At 48.3% G+C, this 23,550-nt stretch overlaps 1 protein-coding gene and 1 non-coding gene across 3 annotated transcripts in view; one reads left to right on the top strand and one right to left on the bottom strand.

The window, feature by feature from the left end:
- Positions 1–23,550, top strand: part of OLFM2 (olfactomedin 2) — a 74,143-nt gene that overhangs the window by 26,982 nt on the left and 23,611 nt on the right. The gene's annotated exons all lie outside the window — the stretch shown is intronic.
- LOC114115074 (small nucleolar RNA SNORA70) lies at positions 16,115–16,249 on the bottom strand. Its single transcript, XR_003589573.1, has one exon. It is a non-coding gene; the product is annotated as a small nucleolar RNA SNORA70 (small nucleolar RNA).

Raw genomic sequence — 23,550 nt, 5'->3', positions numbered from 1 at the left:
ACCACTGGACTGCTAGAGAATTCCTCAGAAACGTTTGTTTCTTAAACCTTTTTTCCCTTGTGTCTTTGTTTCTCAACTCTTCTCTGTTTGAATGGATGTCCAACAAACGGGCACGTTGCCAGCAGCCCACATAAAAGTTATGAAGTGATCTTGCAACCAGAAAGCAATCATCCCCGACTAGCGATCTCTGAGCTCTTCCTTGCCAGGTCCTGTGCTGGGGGCTGGGGATACAGCAGTGAACAGGGAAGACTTGGTCTCTTTCCTCACAAAGCTTCGTAGGGAGACAGTGAACCTGGAATTGTGCAAATAGCCATTTGCACACTTCTAGATTATTAAAAATTAGTGGGGGCTGTGAAGGAGAAGATGTGGAACTATGAGGACAGGAAGTTGGGAGGGACTAGTCACCTTCCCTGAGGAGGTGATGTTTGCCCTGAGACCTGAAGGATGAGTAAGAGCTGGGTAAAGACGGAGCTGGTAACTTGGAGGGAGAGAGGCCAAGAGAACAGGGGATGTAAAGGTGTTGGGATGGAATGGCAGGTGTTCTGTTTGATGATCTGGTGAGATAGGCAGGGACCAAGCCGTTGGGTGCTGCTGACTACCACCCGAGCTTGATGCAACACATAGAAATGGCTTGAAATGCTGCCTTTGCCCATCCAATTGGCACCACTAACAGCACCATGGACAGCTACCAAGGGAGGGTAGTCTGAACCTTGGGGCTGCTTGAGTGCAGTTAAAACAGGCTTCCTTCTCTTCCAGAGGGAAGCTCTGGTTTTTGCCTCTTGGTGTCTGCATTCCCCCCGGCATCCTTCTCACCTCTGGCCCTGGGTGGCTAACGCCTCTTTGTGAAGCTCCAGAGAGGAGCAGCCGTGAAGCTGGGCGAGGAAGAAAAGCAGCCTTCCGGGGGAGGTTCAGGCGCTTGGAGAGAGTTTGATGTGGGGTTGGGTGTCTTTGTGTGTGGGAGTGAAGAAGTTGCCACTGAGAGATCTGAGGGACCAGGCTGGTTCTCAGTCCTCTCTTGTCTCAGCCTTGATGCTTCTCTATTTTTAAACATTGTCTTTTAAGTCTCTCTCTGTGTCTCTCTCTCTGTCTCTCATATTTTTGTCTCATTAGCTACTTTATTCCTCTCTCTTTGTCTTCACTGTGTATCGCCATCACATAATAGAAAGTGAAAAATTGAAAGTTGCTCAGTCGTGACCGACTCTTTGCAACCCCATGGACTGTACAGGCCATGGAATTCTCCAGGTCAGAATACTGGAGTGGATAGCCTATCCCTTCTCCAGGGGATCTTCCCAACCCAGGGATCAAACCCAGGTCTTCTGCATTGCAGGCAGATTCATCACATAATAGGCATTCAATAAATGGAGGCTTTTTTCCTTTGTTTATTATTTGTATTTATTTGGTTGCACTGAGTCTTAGTTGCAGCATGCAGGATCTTTTATTAATAGTTGCCAGCTGTGAACTCTTAGTTGCAGCGTGTGGGACCTAGTTCCCTGGCCAGCGATCGAGCCCAGGCCCCTTCGCATTGGGAGTGTGGAGTAATAGCCACTAGGCCACCAGGGAAGTCCCCTCAAAAAGTGTGTGTTGAGTGGATATTCGTGGTTATCTGTTTGTCTGCCTGTGTCTCATGTCTGCCTCTCTTTGTCTCTGTCCCACTGTCTTCTCTCCATCTCTCTCATCTCTCCCTGTCTGTGAGTCTCCTTCCTCCTTCCTCTGTGTCTCTGTTTTTCTGTGTCTCTTTGGCTCTGGTTCTGTCATCTCTGCCTCTTGATGTGTCTGTCACTATATCTCTTCCGCGTCTATCTCCTGTGCCATGCCATGTGTGTGTGCTCAGTCGTGTCCCACTCTTTGCGGCCCCATGGACTCTAGCCCACCAGGCTCCTCTGTCCCTGAAATTCTCCAGGCAAGAATACTGGAGTGGGTGGCCATTCCTTTCTCCAGGGGATCTTCCCAACCCAGGGACTGAGCCCTCGTTTCTTGCATCTCGTGCATTGGCAGGTGGATTCTTCACTGCTGTGCCACGTGGGAAGCCACATCTGTCTCTCAGTCTCTGTCTATCTGTGTCTCTCTCTAGGATTCTGTTTCCATTATTGCCATAGTTGCTGTATCACAGTCCAGGACCCTGACAGGGGGTAGGGTTGAGGCTCAAATTCTCAGACCTGAGAGGGCTCCTGAGACAGGACAGAGCTGGAACCTGTGTTGGGCAGGATTCAGTGAATGGGACGGGATGGGCCAGGCCAGCATCAGCCCTTGAAGGCCCTAGAAGGACAAGCGGGGAGTGTCTGTACCCCTGGTGATGCTGGGGATGGGAGGCACACTTTAATGGGAGTCTGGGGTGAAGAGTGAGTGGGTGCCCAAGCTCTTGGCGAGCCTGAACCCTCCACCACCCTCCCCCACCCACTCTGCTGCCCAGGAGGGTGTCCCTCTAGGACCCAGCCACCAGGACCCAGCATTGGCTCCAAGATGGAACAGCTGTCTGGGCTACAGCTGCGGAAGCTCATTTTGAACAAGGAAGATGATTGCAGGAGTGATTGGGGGAGGGAGAGCGAAGGGGAGGGGAGCAAGGGCCAAAGAGGAATCAGGCTTGATGGTTGCCGCTGCCGCAGTGGGTAGTTTGCCTAAGAGATGGGGAGACCGGGCGAGGCGGGAAAAGGCAGAGGAAGGTCTGTTGGCCCAGCCGTGGTCCATCTGTCCCCACTTCTGGTCTTCCCTGGTGTGAAGTTTCTCCGCCCATCTCTGGCTGTCTCTCTCTCTTCCTGTATTCCAGAGCCTGGATTTCTTGACTCTGCCTGTGTCGCTTGGTCTCCCTATTGCTTGTTGCCGCCTCCTGCCCAGTATTTCAGTTCCCCATCTCTCCTTGCCTGCTGCTCCGCCTGGGTCTCTGTGTATCTCTGAGCCTCCTCCCCCAACCCCTCGGTGCTGCTGTCATCATCAGAAGCACGGATAAATCTCCAGCAGTCTTTTGGACTGCTCTTTCTTTTGTTGTCATTTCTGCGATGCTCAGGGGCTGCGGACAAATAGAGATGGCAAATTCCCAGGAAATGATGGGATCGTGTCCTTCCATAAAGGGGTATTTACAAAGATATCTCAATTAGGACTAATTAATTAAGCGAGCCACTTCCCCTGCCCTCTCCCCCACCCTGCGGTCCCGCAGCCTCCTGGGAGAGAACCAGCCAATGAGGTGACGGCAGTCTGGTGCTCAGATGGTGTCTCAATGTTTAATTTATAACAGCCTTCTCCCTGCTGCCCTATCCATCCATCCAGAAGAGCAAGGTGGCCTCGGGTGCATAGACTCAGGCAGAGGCTGGAGACCTGCTGGTCCCCCCAGAGCTGCACTGGGTCTTAGTTGCAGCATGTGAGATCTAGTTCCCTGACCAGGGATCAAACCCAAGGCCCCTGCACTGGGAGCGTGGAGTCTTAGCCACTGGACCACCAGGGAAGTCCCTGAGTGCCAAGTCTTGATGCCCTGTTTGCTCCCCTGTAGCTTCCTTCCCCCAGGACATAGCGCCAGGGTCCTCATTTCTTCCATTGCTCTAGTCCCACCAGGTCCCTTGGGATTACTTCTTACCTCTGCCTGTCCCTTCCCACTGCACACTGTTGAGGCAGCCCTCAGCATAGCGTCCACCCGCGATGCAGCCTCCAGTATAATGACAAAGACGATGATGCCCCCCTTAATGTGATGCCAGGGTTGCATTTGGGTGATAAACATACCTTGAAATGTGACTTCCGTTCTGCAGACAGGCGTTGGCTGGGGCATTTGGTGCAGTGAGAAGGAAGAGAAATGTGCTCATTCCGGTGAGCGCATTCTCTGGCTATTCTAGGAGACCAGGAATCCCCAGCCCTGCTGGCCGAAGCTGGCTCCATTAGCCCTTGTAAAGTGCCATGTGACCTCAGCAGGACACCAGGCTTATTAGTAAGGCATAAATCCTGCAGGAATATTTCAGGACTGACTGCCATGCTAATGAATTGGTTGAGGAGACCTAAGAGGGCAACTGACAGAACATATACAGATGTCAGTTCCTGCTGAGAGGAATGTGGAAATATTCGCTGTTACAGGCAGATGGACGCAAATGCACACGGAGAGTTATATGAATACATGGAAGGGCAGGGATCTTCTTGAATGGACACAAATGTGTAACATGCTTGTGGCTCCTGATTAGACATACAGATATGTACCTGGCTGTGCAGATGAGCGCACAGAGGGTCATGGGTATTTATAAGGGGGCATTCCCTTCTGTGATGGGCACTGTGGCAGTGCGGTTTCTGGATTAAGCAGTGTGCATTTATGTACGTGGCTAACATGGACTTGAGGACTCAAGGAGAGAGGTATATAAATACACATGTATGCAGTGTACACCTGATATATATAAAGATATGTTGTGTTGTTTAGTTGCTAAGTCATGGCACCTCTTTTGTGACCCCATGGGCTGCAGCCTGCTAGGCTCCTCTGTCCATGGGATCCTCCAGGCAAGAATATTGGAGTGGGTTACCATTTCCTTCTCCAGGGGATCTTCCCAACCCAAGGATTTAACCCGAGTCTTCCTGCATTGGCAGGTGGATTCTTTAGCAGTGAGCCACCTGGAAGGCCCATATATACATATATATATGTGTGTATGTACATATGTGTGTATAATATGTATATATATATTTAAGAGTCCTTATGCAGACTGACTTGTGGGCTCACAAATTGCATATGGGAATAGACTCTTGTGAACACGTCTAAACGAAGGGAATGTTCACAGCTATGGACAACAGTGCAAGAGGCATGTATATTTGCACTGGCCCAGTGATGCACACCAGCATTCCCCTCAGTGTATGCTCATATGCAGCCATGCACATGACTCGTCACAGATGTGTCCAGACGCTCCATGTGTGTCCAGAATGCAGATGCCCACAGGTGCCTGTGGATGAACACTGATGTCCACAGTCACAGAGCCCCCCCGTGTACCCCAGTACCCACATGTCACTATTTGGGATGCAAATGACCGACCCCTCCCCAAAATTCTCCAGGGTTCCTGGCAAAATGAGATCTCAAAGCCAGCATGAGTGACCTTTTCAGACTCTTTTTAGAGAACCATGGAGGAGAAGACCCAAGTTACACAAGTGCAAATCCAGAGCCCCGAGTCAGCCTCACTCAGGCTGTCTTAGCTGAGATTCTCCCCTGTTTGACACCCCTCTCCCATCAGGGCCAGTTATGGCCGGCCATGCTCAGGTATGGCTTAAAGTGGCACCCAGCACAGGTGGAGCTCAGTGTGTTCAGGGACTATCTCTAACACTGAATAGAATCATCATCATGAATATTATTTTTTTAAAAAATTATGTATTTATTTAGCTGTACCAGGTCTTAGTGGCAGCACAAGGGGTCTTTAGCTGCAGCATGCCAACTCTTAGTTGTGGCATGTGGGGTCTAGTTCCCTGACCAGGAATGGAACCCAGGCCCCTGCATTGGGAACACAGAGTCTTAGCCACTGGACCGCCAGGGAAGTCCCCTATTATGAATATTTTTGAAATGCAAAGAGATTCTTTATCCTCTGCATTTCAGTCCTGGCATTATCATCATAGTGTCCCAGTAGCCTTCCAGTTTCATCTGTTTCTCTCCTGCTCTGAGAGTCAGTCCTTTAAAGCCACGGTTTCCTCTCCCACTGTGCACTCTTCCCTGACATCTCTCTTCATTCTTATTTGCCTCCAAACATCACAGTTCCTGTCTGTCTGCCTGGGGATGTCGGAGCATCTATTTGGAATTAAAAAAAAAACAAACCCTAATATGGCCCAGTGAAGTAAGAGTTTTTGATAAAGAGTACAGGGAGTCTCAGAAAACCCAATAACAGGGACTTCAGGGACTCGGGAAGCTGTCATTCACTCACTCATTTAGCAATTCAGTTGGCAAATATTTATTCTCCACCTACTAGGCGCCAGGTGGACAAGAAAAACAGGGTGTTTGCTCTCATGGAGCTGATATTTTAGTGGAAAGAGACCAGTAACAGGGCTTCCGTGGTGACTCAGTGGTAAAGAATCTGCCTGCCAATGCAGGCAGGGGACATGGGTTTGATCCCTGGTCCGGGAAGATCCCACATGCCATTTAGCCACTAAGTCCATGCATCACAACTGTTGAGCCTGTGCTCTGGAGCCCGGGAGCCACGACTGATGAAGCCTGCGTGCCCTAGAGTCTGTGCTTGGCAACAAGAGAAACCACCACAGTGAGAAGCCTGAGCATCGCAATTAGAAAGTAGTCCCCCACTTGCTGTAATTAGAGAAAAGCATGCGCAGCAGCGAAGACCCAGCACAACCAAAAATAAAAATAAGTAAATAAGTAAAATTATACGTAAGAAAAGAGACTGGTAATAAATGAGAGATTATCAGCCGGTAACAGCACTGTGCAGATGTAAACTAGGGTGAAGGATGTGGCGGAGGTGGGGCTCCTATGGATTCAGGAGGAAACCCTCTTCTCTGTCCACCCTCTACTCTGAGGAGTCTTCATTTCTGCACTCCTCACTCCAGCCTGTCGTGGCTCTGGTTTCTGCAGCCCCTGATCCGCCATGCATCTCCAGCTCCAGGGCCTCACTGGCCCCCATACCTTTTAATCGCCGTGACCTCCATGTTCCAATTCCATCTCCCTGGACTAGAGAATTTGTCCCTTTCAACTTGTATCAGGAATCCACTTGTTGTCCAATTTGTCAGACACCCTGGGTGCCTGGGAACATGTGGTTTGGAGGTCTTCCACTCAGTTGGGATTTACAAGTAGGAGTTTTCTCTTGGAAAGGTCACTGGGAAGGGAGGCAGTGCTAGACATCATCACTCATTCACTCATGAATGCATTCACTTTACAAACTCTGATTGAATGCCTAGAGTCTCAGGCACTGTTGTAGGGGCTGAGATGCAACTGTGAATATGATGGGTCTACCTCAGTCTTGTGATGTGTATATTACATGGAGATGCAACAAACACCTAAGCAGATATATAAACAAGTTCGTTTTGGAGAGATACGTACTGTAATGAAACTAACAAGTGAAAGTGACCAGAGAACTTCATTTTGTCAAGACACCAGTATAGAGCTCTCTGGGGAGGTGACTCTTTGCCAGCTTTATTGAGATATAATGGACATATAACATTGTGTAACTTTAAGGTGTACAAGAAGATGATTTGATACACACGTGTATTACAAAATGATATTCACCAGAGTTAGTTAACACCTCTATCACCTCACATCATTACCATTTTTGTGTGTGTGAGGTGAGAACATTTAAGATTTCTCTCTTAGCGACTTTCAAGTATATAATACAGTGTTGGTAACTATTATCACCATGCTGTACATTAGATCCTCAGAATTCATTCATCTTAGAAGTTTGAAGAGGTGACATGTCAACAGAGACCTGATAGATGAGAAGGAGCCAGCCATGGAAAGTACTGAGAAAGGGAAGACCATTCTTGGAAAAGGAAGAGCATTCTGGCAAAAGAGTGTTCTGAGAAAGGGGAAGAACTGGGAGAAGAGCATTCTGAGAGGAGAGAACTGGGAGAGGAGCATTCTGGGAGAGGGAAGGAACTGGGAGAGGAGCATTCTGGGAGAGGGAAGAGCATTCTGGGAGAAGAGCATTCTAGGAGGGGGAACCACAGTGCAAATGTTCTGACATGGGAATGAGTTTCATGCCTTCTGGAAAGAGGGCTGGGTTACTCAAGAGGAGGAGAGGACTAAGGTCTTACAGGTTGGGAAGGGACATTTAATGCAGGGCCTCATGGGCCAAAGTGAGTTTTCTATTCTAAATGCAATGAGAAATTACTGGATAAGTTGCAGTGGAGAGGGGAGCCATGATCTGATTCACATTGCTTAAAGATCCCTCTAACTTCTGTGATGGGGAAAGGATACCAGTGAGTGAGCGTGGAAGCAGGGAGATCAGGGAGGAGGTGACTGCAATGGTCCAAGCAAAAGCCAGAGGTGGCTGGGCTGGAAAGAAGCATCTGGAAAAGTGAACAGTGGGCAGATTGGCACGTTTCTTAGGGGAGAGCCATCAGGACTTGCTGATGGATCCAGCTGACGTCGGGGAGGAGAAAGTGAGGAACAGAGAAATGGGGTGATGTTTGGAGAGAACCAAAGACCTAGGAACCATTTCTAAAGGTTGGGGTGTGGAGGGTGGTGAATAGAGCAGACCAAATACCAGCTGGGTCACCCTGCCCATTAATAATCAGGTAGATATAATGGCCTGAATTTCCCTTCTAAGTTCTGTGAAGGGCATTTCATTCCCCAAGATTTACCCCCCCACGCTCCTTGGAGGGCCTGTTTTTTCTTGGTCATCCCTGCCTCTGACTTCCCACTTCTACAGAATTATTATTCTCCACTTTGTGTCTTGTGCCTTTTGGTCTCTGTTCTGACCTTTACCGGGACTGAGAGCTCAGTCCTCGAGGTCATGGAGATTCTCAAATGCCAGAGCACATCACTCTAACTTGATCCTGAAAGCAGTGTGGCCGTTTATCCAATCATTAATTTATTCGACAAATAACCATTGAGGGCCGACTATGTGCCCTTCCTGGGGGATAAGATGGTGAGCCAAGCAGTGCATGGAGCCTCCTTCAAAACAGAAAGACAGGTGATGACCAAATTTCACAAATAAATATAAATGGCAGCTGTGATAACAGCTTGAAGAAAGATTCTTGGTGTCAAAAGAGCATCTAATAAGGGGATTTGATCTAATTTGGAAAGTCAGAGGAAGTAAGAGCTGAGATCTGAAGCAGAGAGCAAAGGGTATTCTAGGCAGAGAGAACTGCTTATGCAAAGGCTCTGGGATGAGGCAGACTATATGGCAGGCCAAAGATGGCCTTGGAAGGGAGAGACAACATAGCGTGAAAGCAGAGAAGTAAATACAGGTCAGGCCGGCAGGGCCTCGTGGCTGTGTTAAGGGGTTTTATCTGTATCCTAAGAATAAAAGAAATCTGCCACTGAGGTTTTGGTTGGAAAAATGATATCATCAGTATGCATTATAAAAGTTCCCTCCCCTCCTACACTGTTGGTGAGAATGTCAGTTGGTACAGCCACTGTGGAAAACAGTATGGAGGTTCCTCAAAAAACTAAAAATAGAGTTACCATATGATCCAGCAACCTCACTCCTGGGCATATATCCAGACAAAACTATAATTCAAAAAGATACATGCACCTCTGTGTTCATAGCAGCACTATATACAGTAGCCAAGACATGGAAACAACCTCAATATTAACTGACAGATGAATGCATAAAGAAGATGTGGTCCATATATGCAATGGAATATTATTCAGCCATAAAAAGGAATGAAATAATGCCATTTGCAGCCATGTGGATGGACCTAGAGATTACCATAGTAAGTGAAGTCAGTCATAAAGAGAAAGACAAATACCATATGATATCACTTATATGTGGAATCTAAAAATATGACACAAATGAATTTATCTTCAAAACAAAAAACAGACTCAGACACAGAGAAGAGACTTGTGGTTGCCAAAGGGGAGGGGCACGGAAAAGGATGGACTGGGAGTTTGGGATTAGCAGATGCAAGCTATTTTATACAGAAGGGATAAACAACAAAGTGCTACTGTATAGGGCAGGAAAACTATATTCAGTATCCTGTGATAAGCCATAATGGAGTAAGGAATATATATATAAAAAAAGGTTCCTGAGGCTCCCATGTGTGGAGTGCACTGGTAAGAGAAAGGGTGGATCAAGACAGATCAGACAGACTTTCTGAATTGTGAGGGTGGCTTGGACCATTGAGTGATGATACAGCGTGGAGAACCCTGCATGAGCTGTAAAAGTATCTAGGAGTTAAAGTCAACTAGACCAAGTGAGAGAGTAGAAATGGGGGTGGGGATAATGCCTGGGCATCTGAACCACTGCCTGGGGGTAGGGAAGGGGATGGAGAAGTTAACATAGGAATCTAGATCTGAACTAGGTTCAGGAGAGAAGATTGCATTTCATTTTGAGCATTTTTGGGACTGAGATGCTTTTGAGATGTCCAAGGGTCTTGGGTGAGGGTGAGGGGATCAAGGAGTCAGATATATATATGTATTTGGAGTTCTGAGGATGTACATGCATGCAAGTGATGACAGGAGATTTGGTAAGAGTAAACACCCTCAGAGAAAGATCGAGGGAACGGGAGAGCCTAAGACTGAGAGTCTGGAGCACTAGTTCTCAACTTGGAGGTGATTCTGCACCCAGGGAGATATTTGGCATTGTCTGGGGACATGTTGTCACAGCTGAAAGGGGATACGACTGGTGTCTAGTGGGTAGAAGCCAGACATACTGCTGAACATCCTACAATGCACAGAATTGTTATCTGGCCACAATGTCTGTCATGCTCAGGTTGACTTATCCTGATCTTGAGTACCATTTAATGACCAGGTGGAGGAAGATGAGTCTGCAAAGGAGATGCACTAGGGTGGAAAGGAACCATGCAAACATGTGTGAAGGCAGCCAGGGAAGGAAATATATCAAGAAAGAGAGAAAAGTCAACAGAGTTGAACCCTGATGAGAGGTCAAGAGAGACGGCAGGCTGAAAAATGGCCATCGTGTTTAGAAACATGGAAGCCGTGGGTGGACTTGACAAAATCTGTGTCGGTGGTATGATGGGGTCAGAAACTAGACAGGAGCAGTGGAGGAGCTAGTTCAGGAAGTGAGGAAACGGAGGCAGTTCGTGTAGGCAACTGAAAAGAGGAGGAGGGGAGCTGAAGACAGATGGAAGGAGGAGTCAAGTAAGGCGTTTTGTTTTTTCATAGGAGAGACTTGAGTTTATTTAAAAACCAATGAGAAAGTTCTTTACTTACAAAACAGAAACGGATCCACAGACTTAGAGAACGAACTTATGGTTGCCGAGGGGGAAGAATGGGAGGAAGAGATAGTTAGGGAGTTAGGGATCGACATGTACACACTGCTATATTTAAAATGGATAACCAACAGGGACCTACTGTAGAGCACAGGGAACTCTGCTCAGTGTTATGTGGCAGCCTGGATGGGAGGGGGGCTTGGGGAGAATGGATGCATGTATATGTATGGCTGCGTCCCTTTGCTGTTCACCTGAGACCATCACAATATTGTTAATCAGCTATACTCCAATACAAAATAAAAAGTTTAAATTGAGTAAGATAAATAGATAAATACAGATAAAAGAGATCGTATAAGAAGGCAGAAGACTCTTGAGAGTCCCTTGGACAGCCAAGAGATCAAACTAGTCAATCCTAAGGGAAATCAACCCTGAATGTTCATTGGAAGGACTGATGCTAAAGCTGAAGCTCCAATACTTTGGCCATCTGATGCAAAAAGCTGACTCATTGGAAAAGACCCTGCTGCTGGGAAAGATTGAGGGCAGGAGGAGAAGGGGACGACAGAGGATGAGCTGGTTCACCGATTCAATGGGCATGAGTTTGAGGAAACTCTGGGAGATAGTGGAGGACAGGGAAGCCTGGCATGCTGCAGTCCATGGGGCTGCAAAGAGTCAGACACAACTTAGTGACTGAGCAACAGCAACATAAGAAGGCAGAAGAGGACCAAAGCAAGAAGAGCTGCATGGTCTTTGAAATGAAGGGCAACTCCTCTATTGTAACAGGAGGGAGGGGCCAGAATGGAGCAGATGTTTGTGAAACATGTCAGGGGAGAAGAGAGGGTCCACCTTATGGCTATTATTTTCCCTGGAAGATCAGGGAACATTGGAGGAAAATGGAGAATAGTTTGAGCCTCCCAGTTTAGCTCAAGTTGCCCCATGACAGTGTGCGGGCATTCGTTCCCTTTGTACACACCCACGAAGAAGGCCCTCTTCAAAGTCTGCTACTGAGCTCCTGGCCTCAGATTGGGCCTCTGAGCCGAGAGAGAGATCAGATGGGGAGGGGGTGTCCAACTCCAGTGTTTATGAGTTAAGACTCATGATGGATTCTCGTAAACTCCCCAACTCTTGAAGATTAATGCTGCTTGTAATAGCTTATCAAGAAAGCCTTGCAATAATCCTTGAAAGACCCATAAAATCCACGCTGGTGAATTTTAGATAATGGCATTGGAGAGATAAAATCCCCCTACCCTCATTAATCATGGGACACACCAATCATTTGAAGTGGACATTCATTCAAGAAGCCTAAGCACTTGTTGGGGGAAGTGATCCATGAGTAAGGAGATGCTCAGAAAGAGGAAATGTCAGGTGTGAGTTTACCACCGATTGTTGAAAGTTGAGCTTGGGTAAGGGGGGCTCAGATCCTGAGATAGATCTGGGGAAAGCTGGGTTCTGAGTCAAAACAGACTTAACTCAGGTTCTGAGACTGGAGAGTACTTCAAGCCCTGCAGAGATATATCCATGAGGTCTTAAGATACTCCACGGTTGACTCTGAGACAGTCTAGGGTCAAGCCCAAGCCCTGGATCAGCAAAGACTGAACTTCAGTCTAGGGATAGACCAAAGATAAACCCGGTCCTAGGAGACCTAGGAGCCCAGGAATGAACCCAAGTCCTGGATGAATTGAGGCCACAGTTCAGGCTTGAGATAGTAGGCAAGGTCAAATCCAGGTCCTCAGATGGACCAGAGTTGAACCTAAGTCCTGAGATGGACCAAGGACTTCCCTGGTGGCTCAGATGGTAAAGAATCTTCCTGTAATGTAGAAGACCCGGGCTCGATCCTTGGGTCAGGAAGATCCCCTGGAGAAGGAAATGGCAACCCACTCCACTATTCTTGCCTGGAGAATTCCATGGACAGCGGAGCCTAGCAGGCTACAGTCCATGGGGTTGTAAAGAGTCAGACACGACTGAGCAACTTAACACTTTAACTTCTTTTACTTCCCTGAGATGGACCAGTGCTGACCCCATATCCTGAGACCAGAGAAGAGGTTATGAGGATAGAAAAAGAAAATGTGCTTCTCTTGGGGAAGTTGAGGAGAACAGGGATCTCCCTACCTGTTGAGCCACTTTGCTCAAACAGTTGAGTACTGCTGATTAATGTCCACTGTAAATGACATAGCATGTCCCAGGACTAATGAGGGGATGTGAATTTTATTTTCCAGTGCCAGGTCATCCTAGGGCGTAAGTTGAAGCCAGCTCAGGCCCTTGAGCCCAGAAACATGTTCAGCAGAGCTGACAGCTTGGGAATGCCCAAGGTGGCCGTGCCTCCCTCCGTGTTGGCTGTGGCCACTCTGATGGAGACTAGAGCGGTGCTTTCACTTCACACAGACTCATCACACAGGGGGTCAGTTCACACAGCAGCACACAGACACACAGCATCCAAACCCATGCATGTTCCTCAAACCCACAGCGACACGCTTCACGCATATATGCACATTGATACAGCAGCCGTATATAAATCCTTGCACACACACACACGGGCACAGAATGAATCACAAACACACTGCCAGCCAGCCAAGGCAGCGCATTCAGACACAGCCTCCCACCCTATGATACTTTCATGTTTACAGCAATGCCCCGACTCTAGGGGATGTGTTCTCGGAGAACAGTGCCCCCTGGAGTTGTGCAGTGCAGTGTAGTGCCTGGCCATTCATGTTCACGTTTTTTTTTACCCACCTACAGAGCCTTGCACACTCTTACTCAGTCCCTGTTTTGTACACTCGTGTGTATAGTTCCATACACTTGCTGATGCTTGCACACTTAGGCCTGGACTCGGCTACACACTCACGTGTGTTCTTGGCCACATGGACACAGATGTGCCGCTCATCCATCTCACACACTCAGGCTCTGTGCCAGTCAGCACAGGCAAGGCTGTACTGCCTAACACACAGTCCCCAAATCTCAGTGGTTTAGCACAACCAAATGAGCAGTTGCTCATGCTACTCGCCGGTTGGCAGGGGTCTCTGCTTCATGTGGCCAACTGCTGGAGGCTTCTCATCCACACGCTCTTCCACAGTTACTGAGGCAAGAATGTGGCAGATCACGCACTGGCTGTTAGAGCTCTTCCCTGGAGGTCACTTCCACCCACATGGCTAAGGGAAGTCCCAGGGCCACACTGGGGAAGTAGAGTCTTATCCTGAGCCCGAGAGAGAACTGGAAAATTTGTGAACACTTCTACCACCTGCCGCAGTCTGTTTCACATTTGAAGAGATACTCACAGATGCAGGTACACACACACACACACACACACACACACACTCTCGCACTCTCACACTCACTCTCACACACACACACACACACACACACTTTATTTCTTCCCTTACAGACTAGTCTTTGGGACCTAATCCCCTCCATGGGAAGGGACAGGAGGGGTTTGCCTCTAGAGCTCCTTTGTCTCATCGTATGTCTGAGGGGTGTCCCACCCCCTTCAGAGCCGGGGGGTCCCAGGGTAACAAGTTTCCAAGCCAGAGCTATCGTCAGAGCTGAGAAAACAGCACACATGCCTTCTCTGCCCCCAAAGTGGGCGGTATTTTTCCACAGACACTGGGGAAGAATAGTAATAAGCATTGAGAGATCTCTGCATTGGCCGAGAACCTTCCTCATCTCAGCAGCTGCATTGGAAGAGGAGCCCTGAGGGGAGAAGGCAATTCCAGAGAGAGCCCAGTCCTCTCCACCCGCGTGTCCTCTCGTTGCCACCAGGACCCTCTCTTTCCCCTCTCACGGCCCACCCCACTCCTCCTCTGAATATTCCGAGGCAGGAAACTCATGAATATTTATAAGGGCCTGGCAGTGAGGGAGATAAAAAAAAAAAAACATTTGGAATTTATGAACCAGGATCCGTCTATAAATAACAGGCCTGTGACTGGCGGGGCTCTTCCCTCACCCACCACATTCCTTTGACTTCAGCTCCAGCCCCATCCAAGCCTCCCAGAGCTGTCCCTCCCCCCTTCACACACACACACACACACACACATGCACACACACAGAGCTTGGCTGTGGATGCATGAATCCTCGTCGTCCTGTGCGCTGTCACACACACACTTTCCCACACAGCTGAGCACACACACATTCCCACCTGTCTGGGAGCTGGTCCGCTGCCTCCCTTCCACACACAGACACTCACATGCAAAATTTGCCTGAACATGTCCAGGCAGCCTCCTCTGGGTTGGCATCCAGACAAATCCAGGCATTTGGGCTCAGACCAGCAGGCAAAACTCAGAATCCCATACAGTCACACACACACCCAAAGAGATGCCTGTGGATCACTCTTGGACCCACCAAGCATGGCACGTCTCTTGGCGGGTCTCAGTGTCCTCATCTCTCTGGGGGGATGCTGAGAGTCCCTGGCTCATAGGGTGTTGAGCAAAATTTTTTTTTTGGCCGTCCCATGTGGCATGTGGGATCTTAGTTCCCTAAGCAGGGATCAAACCCGTGCTCCCTCCTTTGGAATCATAGAGTCTTAACCACTGGACCTCCAGAGAAGTCCTGCTATGCAATTTATTTTTTTGGATAGGAAAGTAGGATTTATTGGTGGGCATGAGTAGGTGGCTCAGTGGTAAAGAATCCACCTGCAATGCAGGAGACCTGGGTTCCAGCCTGAGATGAGGCTGGCCCTGCTTAGTCCCCTCTCCCTGACCTGCCTCCGGCAGTGGGTGGAAAAAGAAGGCATTAATGCTACCAGTGGGCCTTCCCCAGTGGCTCAGCGGTAAAGAATCTGCCTACAGTGTAGGAGACGCAAGAGATGAGGGTTCAATCCCTGGGCTAGGAAGATCCCCTGGAGGAGGGCATGGCAACCTGCTCCAATATTCTTGCCTGGAGAATCCCATGGACAGAGGAACCTGACAGGCATAGGGTCACAAAGAGTTGGACATGACTGAAGCGACTTAGCACACATGCATGAGTAATGTGGGGACAGCACTCAGGCTCTCGTGAACACAGGGCCCACCATTTGTCCAGGGGGCCCGTGATTAAGGGTGGATTTGACCCCGCAGCCATCTGGAATGAGCCGCTTTTCTGCCACCATGTTTCCAAGTTCATCCACGTTAAACTTAGTAAATCCTCACTTCTTGGAGATGTAGATCTTCTGGCCGCCAGGGAACTTGAACTTGGCCCTGCGGAGGGCCTCAGTCAAACACTCCTTGTTCTGCAGCTCGGCTCGGATGGACATTTTGACCTGCCCAGTGTGGACCCTGGCCACTGCGCCCTGGGGCTTTCAAGGGCACTTCACACCTGTCTGGAGGCTAGACTGGGACTAGCATGCCATTCATGAATGTCCACTGGAGAGGACTGTCTCCAAGGTCCCTTAGGGCAACCTGTACAGACAACAGGCTGCCTACACTACCAAGGGGGCTGCTGTTTGCAGCCATTGAACACTAGGCCCCCATGGGGAAAAGAGAACAGTTGGATTAATTGGCTGCAAATATGCACATTTTTAAAAGTAACCAATGAATACTTGTGGTATGCAAGGTACTATTCTAGGCACTGGTGATACAGCAGTGAACAAACACAGGTGAAGACCGCTGCCTGACATTCCAGAAAAGAAGAAAGATAACGCACAAAATTAATGCATAAATGATGTAGTGTGTTGGAAGCTGATAAAGCAAAGAAGGAAATGGGTGGTGCTGAAACATTCGTTGTTTTGACGGGGGCGAGGTGGGGGGGCTGTCAAGGAGGCCTCTTGAAAAAATGACGTTAAATGAAGGAAATGGAAGGACATTTTCCAGGCAGGGGGACTAGTGGGTGCGAAACTTGATGTAGAAGAAGTGTGCCTGGGGTGTCGTAGGAACAGTGAGGAGGCCTGTGAGGCTGAAACAGTGAGTGAAGGGGAGCATAGAGGAGGTGAGGGCAGAGGGGTGACGGGGGCAGATTATGCAAGGCCTTGTGAGCTGTGGGAGAACTTTGCTATTTACAAGTGAGGGTGGGAGTCATAAAGGTTTCTGGTCAGAGGGAGAATATGATCTGACTTATGCCTGTAGGTGGCCTCTAGCTGCTGCAGCAGGGAACACACTGTGGGTGGCGAGAGTGAGATCCAGGGGACCAGGGCAGAAGTGACTGCACTAAGATGTCCATCCAGAGAGCAAAAGGTGCATAGATTCTGAGTGTAGAGAGATGAAAGAAAAACATGGGTTTCCCAGGTGGCGCCAGTGATAAAGAACCTGCCTGCCGATGTAGGAGATGCCAGAGACGTGGGTTCAATCCCTGGGTTGGGAAGATCCCCTGGAGGAGGGCATGAGAACCCACTGCAGTATTCTTGCCTGGAGAATCCCATGGACAGAGGAGCCTGGAGGGCGACAGTCCATAGGGTTGCGCAGAGTCAGACATGACTGAAGCGACTTAGCACACACACATGCAAGAGAGAGACATTTAAAGTTGTTTCTAAATGAATGCATTTAAAGGACTCATTCTTTAATTCCAGAAATGCTTATTAAGCACCTACTGGGTGCCAGGCCCTGTTCTGGCTTGCAGATACAGCAACACACAAAGCAATAAGCATCTTTTGGATGCTGCCCTTGGAACGCTGACAGCATCACAGGGGAGACAGACAAGAAACAAGATAAATTTTAATGTAGGGTCAAGGGGCAGTACATTTTATGCAATAAAATGCAGCAGAGCAAGTCTTAGAAAGTGATAAGGACTGCACATTGTAGGCTGGGTGGACCGGGCAGAACTGGGGATACATTTTGAAGCGAGAGCTGTTCTCGGGATTCGCTGATGGATGGCCTGTGTAGGTGGAAATGACAGAACCTGGTGCCTGGGTGTGAAGATGAGCTTTGAAGGGACTCTCGCATAAATGCCCTCTCCTGTTGAATGCTCATTGTTTCTCCCCATCTCAGGTTGGGTTTGTGAGAAGCAGAACCCAAGACGGGGATTTGGAGCACATGACTAATTGTGAGTAGTGGGAGGGGTAAAGAGAAGTGGGACCAGGAAAGGGGACTCAGGTACACTGGCCTGATCCACAAGGATGGGGGAAGCTCTGGAATGTAAATTACATTGCCGAGGGGTGGGCTTTGGCATCAATTAACCATTGGCTGCACCTAGGGGTGGAGGAAGCCTCTGAGGCATCTCAGGCATGTGGTAGCTCCCGAAAGCCAAGGGCAGGTCTCCAGAGAAGGTCAGCAGTGCTAGCTCTGAGCTTCCACTCTCAGCATTTGTGGGGTGGGTGTGCCCCGTTATAAGGAGATCTGGGCAGAGCCCCAAGAACATCTACACCCCCAGGCTCTAACAAAGAGGGTCACGGGAACACCAGGCATTTATGCCAATCGCAGCGCAGATGTCTGACACCAGAACCCGTTCTCAGCTCTTTTGGGATGAAAATCAGGCCAACTTGGCACTGGGGCTCCCCTGACACAGCTGAGATCCTTTCTGGATTCATTAACTGCCAGAGGCTCAGCCCTCCGCTTCCCAGACTTGCCTAGGAATTGCAGAAGGGAGCTGTGAGGAAGAGATACAGCCCGGAAGCAGTTCTGAATAGTTCACCTCATTCTCCCATGGTCCTAGAGGAAGGCACTGCCATCGTGCCCGTTTGGCAGATGCGGAAACGGTTGCACAGAGAAGTCGAATCACTTGCCAAGGTCACATAGCTAGAAACTGGAGGAGCCAGGATCTGAACTCAGGTCGTCATGGCCTGGGATCTTTGTGCTTCTGAGACACATTCAACTGCCTTAGACCCCATGTGTGTTAGTCACTCAGTCTCCAGGCAGGAATACTGGAGTGGATTGCCATCCCCTTCTCCAGGGGATCTTCCTGACCGTGGGATCGAACCCAGGTTTCTTGCACTGCAGGCAGATTCTTTACTATCTGAGCCACAGGGAAGCCCACCTTAGACCCCATGTGTGTGTGCTGTGTGCTAAGTTGCTTCAGTCGTGTCTGACTCTTTGCAATCCCAAGGACTGTAGCCTGCCAGGCTCCTCTGTCCATAGGATTATCCAGACAAGAATACTGGAGTGGGTTGCCATTTCCTTCTCCAGGGGATCTTCCTGACCCAGGGGTAGAACTCGTGTCTTTGGCATCTCCTGCATTGGCAGGTGGGTTCTTTACCACTAGCACCACCTGGGAAGCCCTTAGACCCCATGACCCCTTTGAAACCTGAAACCCCTGCCTTCACTTGAGAAGGGATGGGAAGAAGGGAGGTAATCCCTGAGAGAATAGAACAGTGTATGGAGGGTGAGAGAGGAGGTCACGTGGAGGACGCAGAGTAGGTAGGAGGCATTCATTTGTTCATGTCCTGATGATGCCTGTCTTATCTGTCCAGCATGTGCTGGAATAGGGGCCACAGCGGGAAAGAGCACCTAGTTCTGCCCTTTTAGAGCTCACAGCCTGAAAGGGCATGCAGACACTCACCCGGGAAGAAAAACTATGAGATATAAGAACCTTGTAAGAAGGGGGGGGGGGGGACTTTGGAGACACACACAGAGGGGACCTTGACCTGTCTGCAGAGATGGGGAGGCTTTTTGGGGGCGGTAATGTTTCAGAGATGGCCTTCCCAGGTGGTAAAGAATCTGCCTGCCAATGCAGGGGATATGGGTCGATCCCTGAGTCAGGAAGATCCCCTGGAGAAGAAACAGCAACCACTCCAGCATTCTTGCCTGGGAAATCCCATGAACAGAGGAGCCTGGCAGGCTACAGTCCATGGGTCTGAAAAAGTCAGACATGACAGAGTCTAAACAACCACCATGTTTACTCTGAACCCTGAAGGATGCAGAGAGTTTGGACAGTCTTGGGGTAGCGGGTAGATGGCAGAGTAGAAACACCAGGCTCTCTAGAGCGCCATAGGATTTGGTTTGTAATTCCAGCTCTTCTACTTAATTTACAGAGCAAGCAGCGCCACTTCAAGGTCTTAAAAATTATTGTACAAACGTTTATTGAGCACCTGTGAAGTGAAAGTTGCTCAGTCGTGTCTGACTCTTTGCGACCCCATAGACTATACAGTCAATGGAATTCTCCTTCACGGGAACGTAAAATACATTATAGTCAATAATATTATAATAACTTTGCATGGGCACAGATGGTAACCAGGTTTATCATGATGGTCATTTCACAACATATAAAAACATCTAATCATTATGTTGTATATTTGAAATGAGTGTAATATTGTAAGTATATATATTTATATTTCAATAAAAAATAATGAAATAAGGGAAAAAAAAAAGAATTCTCCAGGCCAGAATACTGGAGTGGGTAGCCCGTTTCCATCTCCAAGGGATCTTCCCAACCCAGGGATCGAACCCAGGTCTCCCACATTGCAGGTGGGTTCTTTACCAGCTGATTGCCACCAGGGAAGCCCGAGAATACTGGAGTGGGTAGCCTATCCCTTCTCTAGGGGATCTTCCCAACCCAGGAATCAAACCAGGGTCTCCTGCATTGCAGGCAGATTCTTTATTAACTGAGCTATGAGGGTTATTGAGTACCTACTATGTGCCAAGTGCTATTCTAGGCACTGGGAACATGGCAGTGACCAAGACATAAGGTCCTTGTATTTGTACACTTCTTCCCTAGTGGGTCATACACTACACCAGCCAACAAATATAGTTTGATATCTTCTGTGACAAATGCCAGGCAGAGCTGGGGACTGAGAAAGTCTCCTTCATAGTTAAGAGTCACCTAGGTTTAACGTGGCTGATAAGGGACTAGTCTCCAAAATTTACAAACAGCTTATGATGCTTAACAGCATCAAAACAAACAGCCCACTCAAAAAATGGGCAGAGAATCTGAATAGACATTTCTCCAAAGAGAACATGCAGATGGCCAACCGGCACATGACAATATGTTCAACATTGCTGGTTATTCGAGAAATGCAAATCAAAACTACAATGAGATATCACCTCGCACCAGCCAGAATGGCTATCATCAAAAAAAATCCATAAAGAACAAATGCTGGAGAGGGTGTGGAGAGAGGGGAACCCTCCTTCCCTGTTGGTGGGAATGTAAATTGGTACAGCCACTATGGAGAACAGTATGGAGGTTCCTTATAAAACTGAAAATAGAGCTACCAATGACCCTGCAATCCCATTCCTGCACATATTCCAGAGAAAAACATGATCTGAAAGGATACATGCATCCCAGTGTTCACTGCATTAGCTGTTTACAATAGCCAAGACATAGAAGCAACCTAAATGTCCATGGACAGAATGGATAAAGCAGGTGTGGGGGGTGTGTCTGTGTGTATATGTGTATATATGTATATATAGAGAGAATATTACTCAGTCATTAAAAAAATAGAATAATGCCATTTGCAGCAACACGGATGGACCTAGGGAGTGTCATACCAAATGAAGTAACTCAGACAAAGGAGAAATATCATGACATCTCTTATATGTGGAATCTGAAAAGAAATGGTACAAATGAACTTACTTACAAAACAGAAAGAGACTCACAGACTTAAAAAAATGAATGTACGGTTGCTGGGGGAATTGGCTAGTCAGGGAGTCTGGGAAGGTTATGTACCACTGCTATATTCAAAATGGATAACCAACAAGGACCTAATTGTATAGTGCATGGAACTCTGCTCAGTGTTATGTGCCAGCCTGGATGGGAGGTTTAGGGAAGAATGGATACATGTATATATATGCTGAGTCCCTTCACTCTTCACCTGAAACTACCACAACATTGCTAACCAGTTATACCCCAATACAAAAATGTAAAGTTTGAAGAAAAAAATTCACCTAAGTTTAAAAGTCACCTCCTTGGGGAATTTCCCAGTGGCCCAGTGGTTAAGACTCTGTACTTTCATTGCCAAGGATGTGGATTTGATCCCTGGTTGGGGAATTAAGAGCCCACATGCTGCATGGTGCAGCCAATAAAATAAAAGGAAAATTCAACAAGAAAAATAAAAAAATTTAAAAAGTCACCTCCTCAAGGAAGCCTTCCCTGATTACCACCCTTAAAGAAGAATCACTGTTCCTTCAAAGACTTATTATATTGTGAGGCATAAAATGGGACAGTTGACCAGAGCAGAATTTAGAGAGAGGCAGCCTGGGCCCTGAGTTAAGTACCCTTACCTTGCTCTTGGTATCTGAGGGAAATTGACCCCTGAAAACTACATTTCCCAGGTTTCCTTGCTCAGTGGCTTCCTGTTAGGTTAGGCCAATGGGAAGCCGTGGTAGGAGTTGTAGGTGGGAGGAAAAGAGAAATCAGGGGATTTCTGTCCCTGTTTCTTAGCTGCAGGCAGTGATCTCGTGTCCCCTCCTTGGGTCCAGCTCTAGTAACCCCCTTTGCCCTGCTAATCGTGCAGCTTATTACAATCGCTATTCTTCTGATTACCTTCCCCACTTTCCTCATCCAGGCCTTCTGGGTCCTTGGCACCATATTCCCCATATTAAATTTTCTCCATGGACCCGTCTAGCGTGGCTACTGTCTCCCAACAGACTGATGGCATGTCAGGTTCTGCTACTTTCCTCCCTGACCTTTGACTTAGGACACCCCCTACATCCCACAACTGTTGTGAGATGAAAGGGGACAACCCTATCAGGGGGTGACCTTCCATAGTTCTGTTTTTTCTTTTAACATCGTTTTGTTTTTGCTGTGATTACTTTTAGAATTATCTTTAATTTATGGCAAGGGATGTGTATGTGTATGCTTAGTTGTGTCTGACTCTTTGCCATCCCAAGGACTGTAGCCCGCCAGGCTCCTCTATCCAGGGAATTTTCCAGGAAAGAATACTGGAGTGGGTTGCTATTTCCTACTTCAGAGGATCTTCCCCACCAAGGGATCGAACCTAAGTCTCTTGTGTCTCCTACATTGACAGGTGGATTCTTTACCACTTCACCACCTGGGAAGGCCCCCGTCTTTTTAAAATTAATTAATTTGGCTGCACTGGGTTGCAGGATCTTGCATTGTAGCACATGGACTCTCTAGTTGTGATGCGTGCACTCAGTAATTACATGGGCTCAATTGCTCTTAGTTCTGAGATCAGGGATCAAACCCATGTCCCCTGCATTGCAATGCAGATTCTTAAGCACTGGACCACCAGGGAAGTCTCTTTCCACAGTTCTTATCACTCATGGTTTGAAGCTCTGTGTGCCACTCACCTCCACTACAATCCTGAGAAGTGGGTGCTGCTGTTGGCCCTGTTTTAAAGATGGGAAACTGAGGCACAGTGAGGTTCACGTTGCTTGCTGAAGGTCACGTGGCTAAGAGGTGACTCTGGGAATTTCCTCAGGCATAGATGTGCCTGCATAATGCCTCCCAGGTGACTCTAGTGGTAAAGAATCTGCCTGCCAATGGAGGAGATGCAAGAGACTCGGGTTCAATTTTGGGTTGGGAAGATGCTGTGGGGAAGGAAATACTCCACTCCAGTATTCTTGCCTGGAGAATCTCATGACCAGAGGAGCCTGGCAGGCTACAGTCCATAGGGTCAAAAAGAGGTGGACACAATTGAAGCGACTTAGCATGCATGCATGCACATGGATGGCACTTGGCAAGGCTGATGATATTGTTAACCATTCCATATGAGGCCGGATCTCTGGTGAGTGCAGGTGATGCTGAAACTTCACTTTGGACGGATATAGGAGCCAGCGGCCACAATGCATGCTGATTGAAGGCCCTTCTGAGACCCGCCACCTGGCAGAACAATCCCCGGGCTCCTGCTGGCTCCTGTCCCAGCCCCGGAGGAGAGGGTGCAAAGGGCCTCTCTGTAGCAGCTTTGGCTGGGAGCAGCTGCTTCGTGCTTAGCCAGGATCGATTTCCCTTCAAGTGGCCCGTTCTTGCTAACAAAGGGCTCCA

The sequence above is a fragment of the Ovis aries genome, chromosome 5 (assembly GCF_016772045.2).
Source record: "Ovis aries strain OAR_USU_Benz2616 breed Rambouillet chromosome 5, ARS-UI_Ramb_v3.0, whole genome shotgun sequence".
Taxonomy (NCBI): Eukaryota; Metazoa; Chordata; class Mammalia; order Artiodactyla; family Bovidae; genus Ovis; species Ovis aries.
Note: the sequence above shows the minus strand (reverse complement) of the source record. Positions and strands in the feature narration are given on the sequence as shown.